The sequence below is a fragment of the Urocitellus parryii genome, chromosome 4, assembly GCF_045843805.1.
Source record: "Urocitellus parryii isolate mUroPar1 chromosome 4, mUroPar1.hap1, whole genome shotgun sequence".
In the NCBI taxonomy this organism is placed as follows: Eukaryota; Metazoa; Chordata; class Mammalia; order Rodentia; family Sciuridae; genus Urocitellus; species Urocitellus parryii.
Window position 1 is genome coordinate 191,446,434 of NC_135534.1, and position 8,432 is coordinate 191,454,865.

The following is an 8,432-nucleotide window of genomic DNA, read 5'->3' on the forward strand; positions in this document are numbered from 1 at the left end:
TTCTGACGGCCCCGGAGCTGGTGTGGAAGCCACCGAGTGTGTGTATTTGTGGAGTTGTAAGTAGGTCAGATATTTCTGTCGCTAATTATTACTTGTGAAAAAAATATGTCGTGAGCTTGCCTCAGGGAGGGAGTATTGGAAGCAGCATTGATCTCCGGAACCTCTGGGCTGATTTCTCCACTCAGGGACAGAAGGCTGAGAAATGCCAAAACAGGGGCAAGTGTCCTCCATCCAGGTCCAGAGGGGGCAGATGTGGAGACTCCAGTAGGAAGTCCAGAAGGAAGGGTCTCACCTGGGTGTCCGGGTCCCTCCGCTGAGCCTCAGTTTCCCGTTGAGTTAGGGCTTAGGTTCAGCTCACAGATTCCCATTCCCTGAACTTCCCTCGTGGAAGGTGATTCTCTGGAACCTGGGATTGTGTTCCCATTCTGTTTGGGGGACATGGGCCATTTCCTGTTCTGGGAGGTCAAGGTAAGGAATCAGTTCAGAAATGAGATCAAATGTTCTGGCAGGAAATATCAGGAGGGAAGTTTTGCGTCCCGTGGAGCAGCCCCACATGCCTAGGTATTTGCCGAGTGTCTAATGCGTGCTAGACATCGTGGCAGGTGTGTCGGGCACTCTGGTGTGGAGGACTCTACTTGTTCCTTTGTGGATTTAGGACTTTTGGTCTGTTGTTACGGAGATTCGGAGGGTGAACCTGTCACCTAAGGTTTCAGATGTCAATTCCAGATTTGGTTCAGAACCCAGCCTGACTCCAAGACGACAGGAGTATCCGCAGCCCTTTCTCTCCTTGGAGAAACCTAACCAACCCCCACAGCTGTGCTCCGGTGAGCCATAAAGAGGACAAACACGGCCCCTCCCCTCCCCTCCCCCTATTGCAGAGTCTGGATACCAGGGCCGGGAGCGGCTCTAATTAGTTTTATTTTACAGGCTCTGAGACTTGTCAATGCTTTATGCAAAGTTATGCAAAATATGCAAATCACAAGTGTCTCCGGTTGCCTGTAACCCGAAGGGCACCTGTGAGTGTCGGATCTAAAAGTTCTACCTGCAGAGTTTCCTGGTGGCGTGGGCAGTGGGAAGGGGGCTGGGTTCCCACCCACAGTGTGGCACCTGCTGGAAAGTCCCCGCTAAGAGCCGGGCCAGGAACTGGAGAGCAGCACCTCTGTCCTACAGGCAGTATTTCCCCAAGTACCTGGGCAGGGGTGAATGGGCTTCACCTGAAAGGGACCCTAGTTTCCCTGCCTTCAGAAGGGGTGAGTTGATCTCAGAGAACTTTAGGATCCTGTGACAGCGGGAGCCTTTAGATTCCTGCAGGGAAGCTTCTAGAAAGCCTGCCCTCCCTCCATTCCTTCAGTATGTTCCTCGGCTGTCCTCTGCCCGCCTCCGGCACTCGCGCCCAGCGCTCCATGTGTGTGCAGCCCCCGCCCCATGAACTACCTGGCCCTCGGGAACCTGCCCCGTCCTCTCTTGCCTCTGTCCCTGTGCATGCCATTTCTGCTGCCCAGAGTGTCCTTCCCTCCCTTCTCCGTCTGTCTAGTGCCTTCTCTTCCTTCAAGGGCCAGCTCAGTGGTCACTCCCGACACCCACCCCGGCTGGCCTAGGCTCCCTGTCCCCAGCCTTCTTGACCACACTTCAGCTGGCCACTCACCTGCCTTTCCCAGGAGGTGGGGACCTGTTGGTCCTCTCCATGTGTCCCCAGGCCTGGGCCCAGGGTGTCGCCAGCCAACCCATGAAGAAGTTACAAGTAAGGGTGACACCCCCCCACCCCATTTAGTTCCGAATGGTCCAAAAGAAGCAGTTGCAATGAGCCCCACCCCACACCCGGCTTGTGACTTTAGACTAAAAATAGGTATAAGGACACCCCGCTTCTCTTACTCCCTAATATAAATTTTAATTTTTAATAACTTGAGAAATCAGTCAACGATACCTGTGGGAAAATGATGAGGATCAGCCACATAAATTAATGGAAAGTATGTGTTCACATTATCTAACTGTATTAAGTGTGAATAATAATTAATTATGGATTCCACATGCAGTCTTGTCTTAGAGAATTCTCTCACCCAATGTGAAGGAATTTAAAAAGCCATTCATCACCCTCCTGTGCTCCACCTCAGGCCATAACAGAAAAAGCAATAGCCAAAGAATTCTCCATAATTTATGAAAATCATCATCTTAAAGGGAAAATAACTCTTATTAGGAGCACAATAACTTAGAAAAAGGAACTGTACCCAAGTGTGCCGTTAATATTGTTGTAATCAGCTGACCCGCCTTCCCTGTCTCCTCCACACTCATTTATTCTTTTATCTGTTCCCTGCATGCCCTGTGGTGTGTGGCACATAGACCGGAGCATGAACTTCACAGACTGGTTTGGGTTCAAATCCAAGCTCGTCTACTTTCTAGCTGTGTGGTGTTAGGCAAGGTGCTTACTCTCTCTGTGCACAATTCCCTGTCTATAAAATAGCAATAGTATCTGTCTCAGAGGGTTCATATGGGGGATAAATAAGCCAATACATGGGAAGTTCACAGTTAGAGTTTAAGGATTCAGTAAATGCTGCCTCTAGCTTTGGCCTGGTGTGGTACGGGCATTATTTAAAATAGACCAAGTTTCTGCCCTTGAAGAGTTTGCAGATTGGTGAGGGAAACAGACTATAAACAAGCAAGCACATTGAAAATTACAGATTGCGTGTGTTACTGGTATAGTTTGGGTCCTAAGTGTCCCCCAAAGGCTCCTGTGTTGAAGGATTCGATCCCTGGCCAATGGCACTACCAGGAGCTGCTGAGATCTTGAGAAGTGGGGCTGGATGAAAGAAGTGAGTTGTTCAAGGGCATGACCTTGAAGGGAATCTTTTGTTCCCTTCAACTCTTTCTCTCTGCTTCCTGGCCACCACGAGATGAGCAGCTTTGCTCCACCGTGTATCTCTTGCCATGATGTTCTGCCTCACCACAAGCCAAGAAACGTGTCGTATGACCATGAACTGAAAGCTCTGAGACCATGAGCCAAAATAAATCTTTCCTCCATTAAATTGATTTTCCCAGGTGTTTTGTCACAGTTTCAAAAAGCTGACCAACACAATAATTGGCATCAGAAGTGGGCTAGTTGCTGTCACACCTGTAGTTCTGAAGCCTTCGGAACTGGTTTGCAGAAGGAATCTGGAAAGGTTTGGAGATGTGAGCTAGCAAAAGTTTAGAATGCTATAAGTGGAGTTTGATGGGAAATTGTGGTCAGAGCTCAGAAGATAAGAATGCTGTTAGGAATGCAGTCAGGAAAGGCCAAGCTCATGAGGATTCAGATGGGAATGAAGGTTCTACAGGGAACTAAACTAAAGGCCATTTATGTTAGTTACACTCTGAAAATAGCTTGTCTACATTTTGTTCACGCCCTGAGACTTTGTGTGAGGCTGAGTTACCTTTGTGTGGACTAGTTAACCTGGCAGAGCAGGAAGATCTGAAAAATTTACCATTTGACCAAAGGAAGGTTCTGTTGTTGAAGGGACTACTGCCATTAGGAAGAAGCCAAGTACTTTGTACCAGGCCAATGGGAAAGACACCTGGAGGGCATCTCAGGACTCGGCCAGACCCCACCCATCTGAGGGTCAAGGGTATAAAAGTGTAAGCTTATTTGAAAGGATTTACTTCTAGAAGGGAGCTGGGGGTACCCTGGTCCCTCAGGATTTGTTCACTGTGTTCAGACTTCCAGGCACTCAGAGGTCACTGCTGCCACGGTCCAAGCAGACCCGGCCATTGCTTGGGCCAGTGGCAGGTCCTGGCATCATCCACGGGGTGCTCATTTGCAGGTTTGCAGAGTACCTGAGTTGTGGGGTCACAGGGGCTTCCATGGAGCTTTTAAAGGAAAGCCTGGAGGCCATGCAGTAGGTGGCAGGGCTGGGAGTCCCTGTGGGCGGCTCCAGAGAGGGCATTTTACAAAGGTGTGTGAGTGAAGCTGTCGCTGCCGTGGAGACGCCAGGAACCCAGACAGCTGGCAAAGGGCAGCGGCAGGCAGCAAGCAGAGCCAGTCCAGGAGGAGGGCTGCGGGGGCTGCGGTTGGCAAGGCCACAGGGCAGGGCTGTCAAGCTTTCTGAAGGCCACACCATGCCACAGTGTGCCCCGGATGATGGACACACAGCTCCAGGGTTTGATGCTGGCCTGGATGAGTTTCAGTGTCGCTTTGGTGGATCTTTGTGTTTTCCTCTTCCTCCCTCTGGGAGTGGGAAGGTCTGGGTCTCGGGCATAGGTAACTTGCTTTTGAGTTTTCAGGGGCTCACAGCTAAGAGTCTGCCTTGGGTCCCAGAGGAAATGTGGACCTGACTTCTGAGCAAGGCTGTGATTGTGGAGACCTCGGGGCCTCTTGGAGCCTGAGAGCAGTTCACGTTGTGAGAGGAACACAGCCTCAGAGGTTAAGGGGTGGAGTGTCCACCCCAGATCCATGTGTTGGAGGCTTGGTTTCTGGCTGGTAGCACTATTGAGGGTTGGTAGAACGTTTTAAGAGGTGAGACCCAGTGGCAGGAAGTAGTTTGCTGGAGACCCTTGAAGAAGATATTTTGCCCCCAGTCTCTTTGTCTCTTTCTTTCTCTCTCTCTCTCTCTCTCTCTCTCTCTCTCTCTTTCTTTCTCTCTCCTTCCTAGCCACCATAAAGTGAGCAACTTTGCTCAACTACTTGCTCCCTGCTGTGATGTGATGTTCTGTCTCACCACAAGCCCAGAAGCAATGAAGCCAAGGGGCCCTGGACTGGCACCTCAAAAACTGTGAGCCCAAACAAATTTTTCTACCTTAAGTTGATTTTCTCAGGCATCTTGTCACAGTAATGGAAACTGACTAACACAGTTACACAGGGAAGTGAATCCATTACCAGGATGGGGAGCAATTGGGGCATTGTATATAAGGGGGACAGGGCCAGCTTATCTGAGGACGTGACCTTTAGGTCAGATCTGAAGAGTCAGTATGAGGTGATTAGGTGAAGAGTGGGTAGCAGATGCTTCCCAGGCTTCTCTTGGTGCTACACTCTCTACCTGAGTGGCCTTTTTCCTGTCTAGATTCTTTAAAGAATGAGCTTGTCACACCAGATATGAAGACACAGTGCCACAGTGATGAGAGCTATGTGATAAAGGAGATAGGAAAGCCATCCAGAAGGGAGAGCTCAGAACCAGGTTCGTGGATACTTGGGAAGGGACAGTCTTTGGAAGTCCAGGGAGAACCACGAGGCAAGAGGGACAGAACAGCTCCCTCCGCGCTGGGAAAACGCTTGCTGAGGAGAGAAAAATAAAGCTGGCTCCTGCTCCACCGTGCCAGCCAGAGAGGGAAGGCTCACTGTCACCACTCCACAGGGGATAGAGGAAAATGGGGGATAATAGGTTTCTGACTGGAGGGGTAGGGAGAAAGCTTCCTAATTAAGACTGAAAAGACACAAACCATGAAGCAGAAAAAAAATGGTTAGATTCGACGATGTTGAAAGTCAGGATTCCTGTTCAGCAGAGGAGAGGCCGTCGGGGTGGGTGAGCCGACACCCACAGGGAGAAGACGAGCAGGTCCAGGCCAGAAAGTGACCGTTACCTGGACCCTTCAAAGGACGGGGTCAAGTCAGTAGGAAAAAAATGCAGGAAACTCATATAGGATATGGCCAGGGAGGCCATGGAGGGAGGCCAAGGTGGCCATGGAGGGTGGCTGTGAGCACATGAAGAGGTGCACAAAGACTCTGGAAGTCCAGGGTCTGCCCATTCAGCGACTCACCACGCCTCCTTCCTGACCAGTTATGGCAGCCAGGAGGGTGAGCAGTACCTCGAGGCCGGGAGCCAGAGCTCAGGCGCCTGCATGCAGAGGGAGCATCCTCAGCGGTGCCTTCACGGCAGCAGGGTGGCTGAGGGCCCAGGGGACCTGCCAGTCAGCCACTCCCCAACATCAAGCCATGCTTGGGCCACATGTGCCTGGAGGAAGGGGCCCCTCTCCTGATCCACACAGGTCACCCCCACCCGCCTGGCCTGGGTCTGGTCTGTAGGGCAGCCCCGGACTGAAGAGGGTGCTTTGCCAGTTTTCACAGAGGTGCTGATGGGGGTCGAGGGCCCTGGCCTTGGGAAATGAAGGAACTTGAATATGGACCCAGGCCCCAGCCAGGCCACTCTTGAAAGTCCATCTCAGAAAGGTCTCCTATAGGACAGGAGGGGCCCTCACAAGGCTGCGACCGTGGTGTCGTTTGAGGGGCCCTCACAAGGCTGCGACCGTGGTGTCGTTTGGAGAATCAGAGGCCGCCGAGGCGTCCACACCTGAAAAATGTGGTGGAGTCTCACGACCGGCTCTTGTGCAGAAGCCACTGTGACACACCCCTGAAGGCACCTAGGAGATGACTGGAGGACTAAAAAGAACCAGCCCAGAGCTGCAGCGGAGAATTAGTCATGTTAATTAAAAACGTTTATAAACAGAACAGCACAACCCGCCTTATCAGGATTCCTGCATATTTAAGGGTCTATATCAAGTACATTAGCAAGGATACTCCTGGGGGAGGGGAATACGGTGGGAATCAGGGATGCAGGGTGAACAAAATCGGAAAGAAAAGAGGGGGAGAGAGAGACAGACTGACAGACACTGAGGAGCTGGCCCCCCGCCCTCTGCACCCGAGTCTGCACAAACCAGCCAGACTCTAACTGAAACAAGGGCCCAATTCCTGCCTATCCCTGAGTCCTTTCCCTAAGGAGCTGATGTCCTTTGTTTCCGCTCTGGGTGTCCCTGGGAAAGGGCCAGCCACTGATGCAGGAGAGAAGAGCACACATCTGGTGTCTGTCCTTCCACCAGGTGCAGATGGCCGTCCTGGTGGGAGCCTGCTGGGTCAGTGCTCTCCTTCCCTACTCGTCAGGGCACGTGACACCACCACATGGAGGACAGTGACCTCAGAAAAGGGAAAGCCCATGTGGCCCAGACTCCAGGATTCAGGGGTCTGGTCTCTTTCTTTGCCCTCAGCCTGAGGCAGCCTCGGTTCCCTGGAGGCAGTTCCTGGGTGACACAGGCTGGGCTCCGGTTCCTCCTGGGCTCGGGTCGGCCTCGCTCTCCAGCCTCCTTGCTGGTGGCCACTGAGTTCCTTCCAGCAGACCTGTCTAGCGGCCGCTCTCCTCCTGGCTGACCCCGAGGGACCCCTCACCGGATCCTCTGTGATCGCCTGCTGGCTCTGCAGAGGGCTCAGGGCCACAGGTTAGGAGGAGCCTGGCTCCCTGAGCCACCCCTGAGAGGGGCGCCCCATGACCAGAAGCCCCTCTGTCATGGCTCATGAGCAAAACTAGACCTTGATGGTATTCTGGGGTTGTTTCTCACACCCCCAGGGAACTGGTTCCTTTTGGTCCAACCAGATGTCCCTGGGGCATGGCCTAATTTGTGTGGGGCTTCTCCACTTTCCACAGTCGACGTTTCTGTGACCCAGCTCCCTTAATCCTACTTCCGTGTCGCTGAATAGCCTGCGAGAGCTACCGAGTATCCAGAAAAGAGCTGGGTACTCGTCCCCCGGCACCCACCCCCTATAATCCATCACTGTCCTGAACCAAGGGAACAAGCAGTCTGAAGGTGTCACCCTCAAAAATTCTTTCATGGTCCCTGTTGTCCTTAGAATAAAGCCAAAAGCCATGTGTACCAGGCCCTACAAGAACTGTGTTAGTTCTATCTTGTGTCCCACCTTGAGTCTAAGGGTCAGCAGAGAAAGCCAGTTCCCCCAACACTAGCCTCTGAGCCTCTGCACGCATCTCAGCTCAGACCAGCGCTCTGCCGACTCCTCCTTCTCATCTTGTTTCCCTTAGGGAGTCTGGACACCCCTGGTCCCTGATCCAGCGAGGTGAGGTGCCATCTGTCTTTCCCAACCCTCCTCACAGTTATCACTGCTGAGCCATCGTGTCCTGAGGGCAGGACCGAGCCTGTCTGGCTTCTGGCTGGATTTCAATCGCCCGCAGGCACGCACAGGTCCTGGCTAGGTGACAGTGCGCATAAGTAGCTGTGGAATGTGCTGTCAATAAAGTGAATGTTGGAATTTGCATCTTGGGGAGGGAGTCACGTCCTCTGTCATTTCAAAGGGACAAATGGATTTCTTGTCTCTCCAAGGAACAAAAAGGTCATTCTTTGGTGGGTTGGGACCTTATGGGTTAAGGCGCCAGGTTCACTATCCATAGAGAGATTCCCTCATGCATGCGAGTGCCGGTAGCTGAATTCTGAATCTCAGTCTGACTCAGAGATTTATTAGGACGTAAAACCAGTGCCTCCCGTGGGAGGCAGGAAGGCTGGGGTGATCTGAGGCCACCACGGAGAGGGGAGGTCCTGGGCGCCAAGGGCACCTTCTCAGCCAAGCCCATCTCCATAGCAATCGCTGTCTCCCTCCGCGTTCCCTGGGAGCGGCCGCTGTGTCTTGATCTGCGCCCGCAGAGCACCTTGTTAGGTCCTGTTACCTAGAATCCAGTCTCCCACCAGGCGTC